Below are 12489 nucleotides of genomic sequence, written 5' to 3' on the forward strand. Positions count from 1 at the left end.
AGAATCATCACCTGTCTTCATACCTTAGGGGCTTTGCCAGAAAGGTCCTGCTTTCTGTCCCTGCTCCCAACTCCACAGCCACAATATACTTTCTTCCCATTCCTTTACAAAACAGTAATGACAACCATTTGTATTGAGGTGACCCCTAATTCTAAGAGGTGGGGGGGCTTGAGGCATCCCACATGAGCAAAGGAGCCCTGGGAGGGTTGATGGTCCTTGGAGCAATCCCATCCCCCCAGGTTGCACTTTAACCTAATTTTCCTACACTCTGCATTCTCACAGGGGCAGTAAGTCAGCTTCTCTGAGCCAGAAGGGCTCCCCACTGGGTCTTGCAGATAAGAGCAGTCTCTAAGTCCCCTCTTCCTGTCCTAGCCTGTCCCTCCAATCTGAGCTCCTGCCTGCCCATTTAGCCCCCTCCCCTCCCCTCCCCAGTGCACTACCTGAGTTCTCTCCAGAGAAACTGTTCAATCCAAAGGACAGCTTGTATACTTTCCATCTTTGAAGTCCACCAAGATTATATCACACACACACTTCAAGGGGCAGTGATACAGCATAAAGGAGGCTCCCCAGGGCATGACCATGGTGAACTCAGGCTTTTTCAGCTGACTAGAAAGTTTTTTTCATGTCCTGTCCAGCTGGATTTTTCCAGCTTGGATCATGTAGGAACAAAATGGGATACGTGGCTGACTATGCCCCCTTCCCACTGCTACCTTGATCACAGGCTCTGCCTGGATGAGGACCGAAGGACAAGCACTGGAGCAGAGGTAGTGAGGGCAGAAGCCATATTCTGCTGCTGCTTGACACTGTCAGGCAGGGTGATTTCCTAAGTACAGTTCTGCAATAGAAGCCTCCCTAGCAGAGACAAGAAGCTGAGGAAGGGGAAGAAAGATGGCTATTGTATCACTCTCCCAGAAAAACGACTGTGATTTTCAAGAGAATAGCTGGGACTGCTCTCTGAAGATCACCACAGCCTAGCTTGGTGAGTGCTGATGTTCTCTCTCTGGAAGAAGGGGTTAGGGATGACAATGGGACCCTCACCTGAGTACCCAACTGCCCCTGTGAACTCATTAAAGGCAATCTTGCTCCTCTAATTTCAGGCAACAATTAGATCTCTTGGCAGGCCTGGACTGTAGAGGTGAGAAACGATGAGAGGGGAAACTAGAAGAGGACACTCCAAGTATACATCCATAGTGGTGGGGGCAGGAATGTGATGGCAGGGTTCATGCATTCTACCCTTGTTACCTGATTCAAAGGGGGCTCCCTGGGTGACCTCTGGATAACTTTCCTGTGGTGGTTTCAATGAGAATGACCCCCAGAGGCAAAGACTATTATAAAGATTTTCTTATAATCAAACAGTCCACAGGCAGAGAGCAACAATGGGCCTCAACAAGACCAGTGTCTCCAAGTTATCCCCCCAGCAAACGTGTACCCCAGGTTACAAGTCCACCCCCTGCCTAAAGACAACCAATGCAGAGAGCAGCAGAAATTAAGTTTATAATATGACTCCCATCACCAGGCAATAATGTTGAAGGCTAAAGTTGCTCTCCAATTAGATGCTTGCACACATACACCCTGCTTGTTGTTTACTATAAAGTCTTGCCCTGATAGATATTTGGGGCTCCACCACCACCAAAACCATCCTGTGTGATGGTGGTGTGTTGCGGGGGAGGGTGAGATAGGTTGAATGGAATAAAGACCCTGCTGTGAGTTGCATCAGATTGGCACCTATCTGTTTTGGGGGTAGGGGTGGGGGGATCACAAACAATCCCTGGCACAACATTTTGGTGCATTGGCCAGGAAGCTCCCCATGACGCACAGGACTACTATCTGGAGGGTTTTGAAGCTGGCACAACTTGTCTAGGCATTTGTGGGGACATTTTGTTGTTGTTGTTTTATTTTGTTTTTTTGTTTGTTTGTTTGTTTTTTCAAGGCAGGGTTTCTCTGTACAGTCCTGGCTGTCCTGGAACTCACTCTGTAGACCAGGCTGGCCTCAAAGTCAGAAATCAACCTGCCTCTGCCTCCCAAGTGCTGGGATTAAAGGCGTACACCAACACTGCCTGGCTGTATTTGTGTTTTTATGTTTGGAACACTGTGTTAATCTTCCTGCCTTTTCCGTCTGAGAGCTGAAGTATCTGAGCTTTCTGTGTGAGATCTGCACAGCAGAATGGAAGCAAGCTTGTGTAAGATAAATGTGGAACACTTCCAGCTGTCCTGAGATGATTTATTTGTGTGGAACCTGGTGGCTTGTGTTGCCATGGTAATTCTTCTAGGTTTGTGCTGCACTGAGAAATCTGTCTGTCAGAAGCTTTCTATGTTGCCTGAGAAGGTGAGTACTTGCACAGTGGCACAAAACCTTGTGATTTGTGTGGCGGCTAATTTGTCTGAATGTTAGAAGCTTTCTGTGAGACCTACAGGTAGAAACAAAAACTTGTGTAAAGATAAATGACTTATGTTACCATGGTAAATTTTCCAGGTCTGAGTAAACATCTGTGAAGTACTGAAGGTTGTCATGTGTGTGAGCGCCACCTGCTGGTACATTCCTGTTACTACAGACTGTATTTTTTCTGGTTTTGTTTTTTGGCTGCTGGCTGTCTCTGCTCACAGATTAACTAGCACCACACCCATCTTCTGTGACTGCCACCCTCTGGTTTGTTCCTGTTACTACAGACTGTATTTTTTCTGGTTTTGTTTTTTGGCTGCTGGCTATCTCTGTTCACAGATTGACTAGTGCCACATCCATATTCTGTGACTGCCACCTTCTGGTTCATTCCTGTTATTACAGACTGTATTTTTCTGGTTTTTTTTTGTTGTTGTTGTTGTTGTTGTTGCTGGCTGTCTCTGTTCACAGACTGACTATCACCACACCCGTCTTCTGTGACCACCACATTCTGGTTGGTTCTTGTTACTACAGACTCTATTTTTCTGGTTTTGTTTTTTGGCTGCTGGCTGTCTCTGTTCACAGATGGAGTGGTACCACACTAGTCTTCTGTGACCACCAACTTCTGGTTCGTTCCTCTTACTACAGACTGTATTTTTTTACATGTCATTGTTACTAAAGGCTGTATTTTTTTCTAGTTTAGGTTGATTTTTGTTTCTAGTTGTGCCTTTTTCTGTTCTCTGATTCTAAACAGCCTCACATCATTCTGGGTACAAGGCCTTGAATTTGTTTTGGTGGCCAGTTTCGATTAGGATAGACATATCTGGGAACCATGGCTACAGAGGGGGCAGGAGACATACCGAGCCTCAGTTTGCATGGATATCAGCTTGAGGAGCAGCGGTATCTACCCAACTGGGAACAGGGTTTTGATTTCGTATGTATCCAGTTTCAGCTAGGATAGACATATCTGGAAGCTGTGGCTAAGGTGGGGCCAGGAGACAGCATGAGTCTGGGGTGGGCATGGGCTCAGGGGAGCCATGAGAAAAACACCAATCTAATTCTTTTCTGTGGGTGTGCGCCATTTTCTGGTATTTCTCATTTCTGCCTGACAGACAGAAAATGTTGGACTTATGTTTTGGGTGTTATAGGGAGGTCTTTTAAATGAGCACCACTTTCTGGTAGTTTTTTTGTTTTTGTTTTTGTGACAAATAGGGAAGGTTTTTTTTGTAGTTTTGTATGTTGTCTTTGTGTTTCTTATTTTAAAATAACTTTGAAAGATGACTTTGACAGATGACATTGACAAGGTGACATTGATGAGATAACTTTGACAAGATGACTTTGATGAAGTGACTTTGACTTTGCTGGACTTATTAACATGAGATAGGCTACCTCTATCACATTCTACAGGTTCCCTTCACTACAGAAGAGGCCAAGAAGCTGGTTCCTGGCCCCATAGTGTGTCCTCTCCAATATGCTTGCCTTCCCCTAACTCACCCAGATTTCAATACCATTGAAGGTAAGTGAGGCTCCTGGTGTACTGTCAGACTCAGTTGGTAGATCACAAGGTGACCACAAGATAGTTCACAAATTGGGCCAGAGTGTACAATATTAGGTAGAGAGAAAATAAAAGCCCTACAGCTTTTTTAGAGAGGCCAATGGAGGCATTTTGATAATACACCCTCATGGACTCTAAATCACCAAGGACAAAGGCAGCCATCACTCTAGCTTTATTAAGAAGGAAACACCAAATATTAAGAAAAACCTCCAGAGAGCTGAAAGATTAAGAGGAAAGAATTTGAGAGACATAATGATAGTGACAGGGAGAGTATTTAATAAAAGAGAGATTATAGAGGAAAAGTAGATGAGAGCACAGAAGCAACAGATTGGGACGTAATAAAGATCCTGTTGGCAGACAAGACCAAACCAGAAGACCACAGAAGACACCTAAAAAACAGATAGTCTTAGAAGAAGAGGATAAAGGGTGTCCTAAAGATCAAATGTGCCCTTCTCCAAGTACAGGATAACCTTAGAAATAAAAAAATGACTTCCCAGTGACAATAGAGACAAAACATGAACTCAAGATTACTTAGATGTCCTAAAAATTTGAAGTATTGAGCCTCCTATAAGAAGGCCTTGCTCTGTCAATGACAGGTGACCTCCCTAGACCTGGGGGATGCATGTTCAGACTCAGGGCCCTGGCATCAGCCAATGGCCAATGTGTCACCAATTGCCAGAAGCTCCCCTCTCCCTGTTTACACATCAGTGCAGCCGTGACCTCCTGGTTAAAGATGATGCCAGAAGGACTCATTACCAGCCTCTCTTCTTGAATGTCCCCAGGATAACTTTTCAGCTGCCTGACCCTGACCTCGATTGATGGGCCTCTGCATGGATGCTCAGATGGATGCAGAGGTCACATGGTTCACCAATGGCACCAGCCTCATTCTGGATGGACAGAGGTATGCTGTGGTAGCAGTGGACTCAAACACTGAGGTAATATGTGCAGAGCTACTCCTGGCAGAAATGTCAGCCAAGAAAGCTGGACTGGAAGCTCTGACCAAGGCTTTAGAGCTGAGAAAAGACAAGAGACACAGATGGTTGGTGTGTCTTTGCTTCTGCTCATTTCCATGGGGCTATTTATAGGGAGAGAGGCATTCTGATGGCAGAAGAAAGGACTAAACTCCATCCCAGAGGGCAGCAAGACAGTCCAGTGGGTGGCCACTAGAAATTAGGCCCCTCATGACCTTGATTGCACTAGACCCAGGAGACCCCATACTCTCTGATCAGACAGAAGTTGTGATCTGGGCCAAAAACCTGCCCATGTCTCAGTGTCATAAGAGATGACAGAGGACAGCTGACTACAAACTAATTGTACCAGAGAAAATGGGTCTACACATACTGAAAAAGATCTATGGTTCTTCCCACATGGGATCCCAATGAATGCAGGACTTAGTCTGCTGGTCCCACATCAAAATTAGAGATGCCAATTTGAAAATAGTTGAAATTGTTAAAGACTGTAAGGCCTGTCAATTGACTAATGCAGTTACCAATGAAAGGGACCCCAATAATCAATACTGGAGCACCCAGTCAAGAGTCTATCAGAAAATTGACTTCTTAGAGATAAAACCAAAAAAAAACTCATATACAAATATTTTCTCATGATTATGGATAACTTTTCAGGATAGACTGAGCCTTTCCCAATTAAACATGATACTGTGCAAAAGAAACTACTAAAAGAAATTCCTCCAACGTATGGTTTTTCTAACTTTATAGGGTCAGACAATGGACCTACATTTGTGTATCAGATACGTTATAGATTAGCTAATATTCTAGGGATTGATTGGAAATTTCATTGTGCATACAGACCCCACAGTTCAGGACAGGCAGAAAAGATAAATCTTAAAGGAGACTTTAACTAAATTGACCTTAGAGACTAATGGTGACTGGGTGACTCTTCTCCCCTTCATCCATTATAAAGTACAAAATTCCCCGTACCAGATGGGATTCACCCTTACTAATGTTATGTTTGGTTCACCTACTGACAGAAGTTATTACAGAAGCAGATGACTGCTAATTATTACATGGTGTCGAGGGTGTCCAAGGGGTACACAAATGTGTTTGGCTTAAATTTTGTGCTTTCCATAAAACAGTCCACCTCTGGAACTCCACCAACTTTAGCCCTGAGATTGGGTCCTAGTCAAGAGACACTGCCAGGGGTCACTAGAGTCTCACTAAAAGGGTCCCTGTGCTACAGAATTACAGTGTGGATCCATCACACATCCATGTGCAGTTGAAGACCCTGGCTAGCAGGAGAAGAATTCAGCCTTAAGACTCCCTCCTATCTTCCACTAATGGGCCTCTACCCATGCCCCAGGGACACCACAAAGACATAGCCCTGTTACTGTTTTCTTGAAGCTTCAGGAAGTCCCATGATCGGGCCTTCTAGTCACAGAGAAAGGGGTGGGGGAGGCCAATGAGAGGCCAATGCTTTTAAGTTCAGACTCAATTATAGAGAACCTGACCTAAGTTTGAACTCAGGCAAACTAACAGGCTGGTACCTATCATTAGTTTACAAGTTGTCTCCCGACAAAACCAGAGCCTAGCTCCAGTATCTAGGCTAATCCCCAACAAGACCAGAGTTTCCAGGTTACAGCCTCAATAAGACCAGTGTCTCCAGGTTATTTCCTCAACAAACCTGCACCTAGAGGTTACAAACCTACCCCTGCCTAATGACCACCAATGCAGAGCGGAACAGAAATTAAGTTTGATATGACTTAAGTTTATGACTGGCACCAGCCAATTGTGTTAAAGGCCACATCAGCTTACTATAAAGCCTTGCCCCGATAGACATTTGGGGCTCCTCCCCACATGCCCATCAAAACCATCCTGCATGACAGTGGTGCACTGGGGGGTGGGGGGGAAGCTTGAGCTAGCTCAAATAGAATAAAGACCCTTCTTTGCGTTGCATCAGATCAACTCTTTGTGTGTTTTGGGGGGATCACTAACATTTCCCTGGCACAACACCAGGAATAGATGTACCATATTAACTAGGTGTACCACCCTTAGGCATATACTCAAGGACCTTTATGTCTTACTATAAAGGCACTTGGTTCATCCATATTCATTGCTGCTCTATTCACATTATCAAGGGTATGCAATCATCCTAGATTTCTATCAATTGATGAATGTATAATGAAAATTTCTAAGCTGTAAAGGCAAGTGAAATGAAAGTTTCAGTTAGATGGATATAACTGGTAAACTACACAAAGTGCAGTTTCTTATCTCCCAAATAACAAAGAACTCATATTCTTCCTCATCGGAGAGACTTATCTTCAATTTGTTTATGTATACAGGGACTACTTATGGAAACTAACAAAATAGAAATGGTTCATTGGCAAGGGTGATGCATTTAGTGATACAGATATAGGTGAAGTTAAAAAGGGGGGGAATACTGGAAGCAGAAGGGTTCATATAGATAGTAGAATGGTGGTAATGGGTAAATATGGGACCAAGGAAAGATGCAATACAAATGTGCTGATTAGGTTTTTGCCAACTAGAGTTGCCACAGCTAGAGTCAAATTGGAAGAGGAACCTCCATCTGATTGGCTTGCAGGTAAGCCTGTGAAAGATTTTTTAATTAAAATTGAAATAAGAGGGACAACCCTACCATGAGCAGTGTCACCCCTCAATCAGCAGCCTTGAATTGTATAAGAAAGCAGGATGAAGAATCTATGGAGAGCAAAGGACTAAACAGTGGTTCTCTGTGGCCCCTGCCTCATTTCCTGTCTTCTGTCTTCTACCTTTAATTTCCTGATTTGAGTTCCTGTCCTGTCTTTCCTTCTTGATGAACTGTGGTTGGCATTTGAAAGTCAAATAACCCTTTCCTCCTCAAGTTTCTTTCCATCATGCTGTTGTGATCACAGAAATAGAAAGCAAACAAACACAAAAAATGGTACCATAGATTGTGCTATTGCTGTGACAATCCTGCCCATATTGTTTTTGACAGGATTTTTGAAGTGTTTAGAACTTGGGCTAGAAGATCCATTAGTGCTCAGAGATTAGTTGCTTGTTTGGAAAATTGGAAGAAAAGAATGTTGAGAGCAATAGAGACAATGGAGTCTTGACTTGTGATGTTTCAGAAGTAATCTTGAGAGTCTTTCAAAGGTTTGAATCAAGTGATTCTTTGTATTAATATTCTATAGTTTCTGGAAAGTTTGAGATGAAGAATTGGCTGTTATTAACAAGAGACTCGCACTACTGAAATGAATGATGATGATATTTACTGGTATGATAGATAGTGATTATCTGGAGATGAAATAAATCAGTTGTGAATAAGAAGAAATCAGCATCATTGGAGAGAAATAATCCAAGAGTATTTTTTTCAGTGTCAGCCCACAGAAGCTATGACCCAGTGGGGGTTCAAGACTGCATGTTAAGCTGGAAGCCAAATGTAGTAATGTAACAATCGCCCATATAGTACTAGCTTTTGGTAACATTAAAGTTATAAAATAGAAACGGCTTATGAAGAGCACCTGCAGCTTCACATTTTGAGAAGTCAGTAGAAACCATTGGTGAAGGTGCAGCTTCAGTTCCAATGGATGCCCCAGTATTGAAAGGGTCATGTTTAAGACTTGGCATTATGTGGCAGAATTATGGTCCCTGAAGAGAGGCCAGGAGAGGCTGTTGGTGAAAGTATAGCCTGAGTTGAAATGGAGAACCTAGGATATTGGAGATGCTAGGACTATATGCTGTCCACCAAGGACAGCAGCAGAGGTGCAGTAGAGCTAGCCTGTGCCCATGAGACATGCCACATGTGCTGTAGATTACAAAGACAAAAATGGGACTACCCAAGACTTTTGAATCCCACAGGAATATGAATAAAGTCCAGATACAGGATACTGAATTATTTACAATGTTGAAGTTTAGATTTGCATTAACTTGATTGCAACACTGCCGTTACCATTCTCTTTTGCAATAAAAGTATGTAACTTATTTTTAATAGGATTTTACAGTTGAGAGACTTCAGAATTGTAAAACCATGTTGACTATTTGAAAGAGAATGAACTTTTAATGTGTTTGAATTTTTAAAAAAACTTTGGGACTGTCAAAATTACACTATTTTAAAGTGTAATATTAACATAAGATCTTGAGTACAAAAAAGAATGTGAAAGTTATGGTTTAATAATGATGCATTTGTGTGTTAGCAAAAGATCAATTATTCTTGTTAGATTTTCTCAGCTTGACACAAGTTGGTGTCATCTGGGAAGAGGGAAATTCAACTGAGAAAATGTCTCCATCAGATAGGCTAATAGGCAAGCCTGTAGGACATGTTCTTGTTTAATGATGTGTAAAGACCCAGTCCACCCCTTGGTGCATGGTTCTGGGTTGTATAAGAAAGAAAGCAGAGTGAGTCATAAAGACAAACTAGTAGGCATCATTCCTCCATAGCCTCTACTTAATTCCTGTCTCCAGTTTCCTGCCTTAAGTTCCTGCCCTTACTTCCTCGTGTGGACTGTGATTAGAAGTTATAAGCCAAATAATCCTTTCTTTGACCAGTTGTTATTGGTCATGGTTTTATATCACAGCAACAGAAAGCAAAGTGGTACATCAGGTAAAACAAATATAGTAAGCAGAATAGTAATACATGATAGAGCAGGAGGAGAATGCAAAGAGCGATAAGTTTAAGAGGGATGGAGACAGGGAGGGGGAATAATGAGGATCAGTTAACCAAAACTAAGGATAAATGAAGAAGCCTTATAAAACTTAACTAATTTGTAAGCTAATTTAACGATATAGTTTTTTAAGCCATTTGAATAGAAGTCACCTGCATTTGTGAATAATCCTGTTCCCAAAAGACATGGGTTATGGAATAAAAATTTCAGTAATGCAAACAATCAACTGTGAATGTTCAACTATAAATGGGACATCTAATATCAATCTACACCCTAAATGTTCAGGGAACATTATGGACTAGAACTAGAAAACAAACAAAACAAAACAAAGCAAAACGTAAGAGCTGAATGACGAGAAGAGTGAAGTCTCCTCTGGTGCGTGTCATGGCTGTTGCACGCATGAACCCACAGCAGCCTACCACTGCAAGTCCTCCCCAAGATCAAGCCAGTTAAAAAGTCCATCATAGATGGGGGAGGGATTCCTGAGCTATTTAGAGTTGATGGCTGTTGAAGAAGGCAAAGTCAGTTTTGTTCAGAACTAACAGGTTCCTCATGCCCTAGTGGATGAACCCACAACCATGTGTGTATATGCAGTACTAATTTAATTTAGTGGGTCAAAATAAACACATAATTATAAGAGGATCGGAAGTTGGAAGGGAGATTTGTTTGGGTCCTGGGTGAGGGAGTTCAATGATGAAGTGAAGCATGGGGTATGCTCAAGACACATTATACACATGTGTGAAATTTTGGAAGAATATATAAGAATTATTAAAAATAGGAAATAAAATGTTTTAAAGTCAGCCATCATTGGAAAGAGGGGCCCCTAGGTCTTGCAAACTGTATATGCCCTAGTACAGGGGAATGCCAGGGCCAAGAATTGGGAGTGGGTGAGTAGGGGAGCAGGGCGGTGGGGGGAGGGTATAGGGAACTTTCAGGATAGCATTTGAAATGTAAATAAAGAAAATACCTAATTTTAAAAAAAGAAGAAAAAATATTCTAAAGTGACAGAAATAAACCATAATATACAATCAAAAGGCAAAATATAATAAAAGTTCATTAGATTAAAAATGTTTCATCATTCAGCATTGTTTACATGGCAGAATAGATTTGAGTTCTTATCCTCCCTGTGAGGTTTTATGTAGCAAACATTTTCACTATTAGAGCCATGATGAAATGACTTTGAACTCCATATCCTGTTGTATTGACCTACTGAGAGCCAGGGTTACAGGTGCGTGGCATCAAGCCCAGCCTAAAAGCTTTCTCTATAAATTGGTCTTACTACAGCCTCCCATTTGAGCCATGTCTTTACAACAGACTGTTAAAGTACATCCACACCTCTCTCATTAGTAATCTTCTAAATGTATAGCAGTTGTTATTGGTCTGTTATTAATGAGCAGAACATTCTGCCATTCTATGTTTCCATCTTAAACAAGCTGTGTGTGTGTGTGTGAGAGTGTGTGTGTGTGTGTGTGTGTCTGTGTGTGTGTGTGTGTGTTTCTAGGGAATGAATGATCTAAGCTCACTTCCCTCACTAACATGAGGCATCGAAACTCAGCTTTTATTTGGTAATTTTGTGTGAATTTCACATCTCCATGTTTTCAGTAGTGTAACTCTGTAATGTTACTGCTAAAGGTTGTATTCCTATGACTCTGTCTTACTGCTCTCCTTATTGCAAGGTCTTTTTTCTTTCTAACTTTTCCATCCTTTGTAATTTTACCCTTGACTTTGGGTACTAAAGTCCAATTAATATTTTGATCCCTTTCAGGAAACTGTACAGACAGGGGATCAGAATTTGCTGGGGGGTTGTTAATTGTTTGTTTGTTTGTTTGTTTGTTTGTTTGTTTGTTTTCTGTAGCAGTGATTGATTCATTACTTCTCATAGGCATGTACTAAGCCAGTTCGCGCTGATCTTCCATCCTGGTTTTCATATGTGTAGTAGAGGTACACCATGTTGAAAAAACTGAGAACAAAAAATTGAGAACTCCCCTTTGTCTGAAGCTTCCAGGGTTCTCTACTGCCATACCTGATCATTAGCAATTCATAGCTGTGGGGCTTTCCATGCACCCCAAATCTCAGCCTCCTCATTCATTCCAGTGCTCCAACACTATTCTGACAAGGAAAGGAAACCACTAAGTTCTTCAAACACATGAAAGTCACAACAACCTTAAAGCTACTGATGCTAACTGCCACATGTTCCAGTCTGTAACTCTAGCAACAATATCAAAACCCATCGTTAAACAGCTGTTCCCACTGATCCTTGCTCTCCTGACTAGGTAGCTTCAATATAATGACAGCATCATCAGTAAATTACTAATTGCTGACTTTATATTATGTGTTTCATCATAAGTCTTGGATATCTAGAATTCTAACACACATGTGGTGAGAATGTAGCATATCCAATAAGGCTGTTTTCATGGAAAAGCAGCAGTAGTGAATACTCGGGGCATGGTCCATTATGTTAGAAAACATACTTGATGTGTTAAGTGATGGTGACAGCTAGAAAAGAAATCAATCAGAGGAAGCATAGAAAGTATTCTGGGCTGGCTCCTAAATGTTTCCCCTAAAATTTTAGGTGATAAACCTTGATCCCCACTAATGGCTTTCTGGGATGTAGTGTGAGGCAGTGAGCTTTGCACAGGCAGCCTGGTCCCCAGTTGAGCTCGGGCTTTGAACCCCGGAGACAGGACAGGTGACTTATTGCCTGCAAGGGATGGAAAGTGTTTGGCCATGCCCCTTGAGCCCCTGGCTCCTGTCACAGCTACAGCCTCCCACGGATGCCACACAGAGAGATGCGTGGCCATCAGTCACATAGGAGCAGCACCAAGCCCTCCCACATGCAAATAAGGTTTCCCCAAGCTCTCAGACCAAGCTATTGAGAACTACCTCTTGTCAGACCCTGACCCACCCCAAAACTGTATATAAGAATCCTATCCAGAAGGATTA

The sequence above is a fragment of the Mus musculus genome, chromosome X, assembly GCF_000001635.26.
Source record: "Mus musculus strain C57BL/6J chromosome X, GRCm38.p6 C57BL/6J".
NCBI classification, from domain to species: domain Eukaryota; kingdom Metazoa; phylum Chordata; class Mammalia; order Rodentia; family Muridae; genus Mus; species Mus musculus.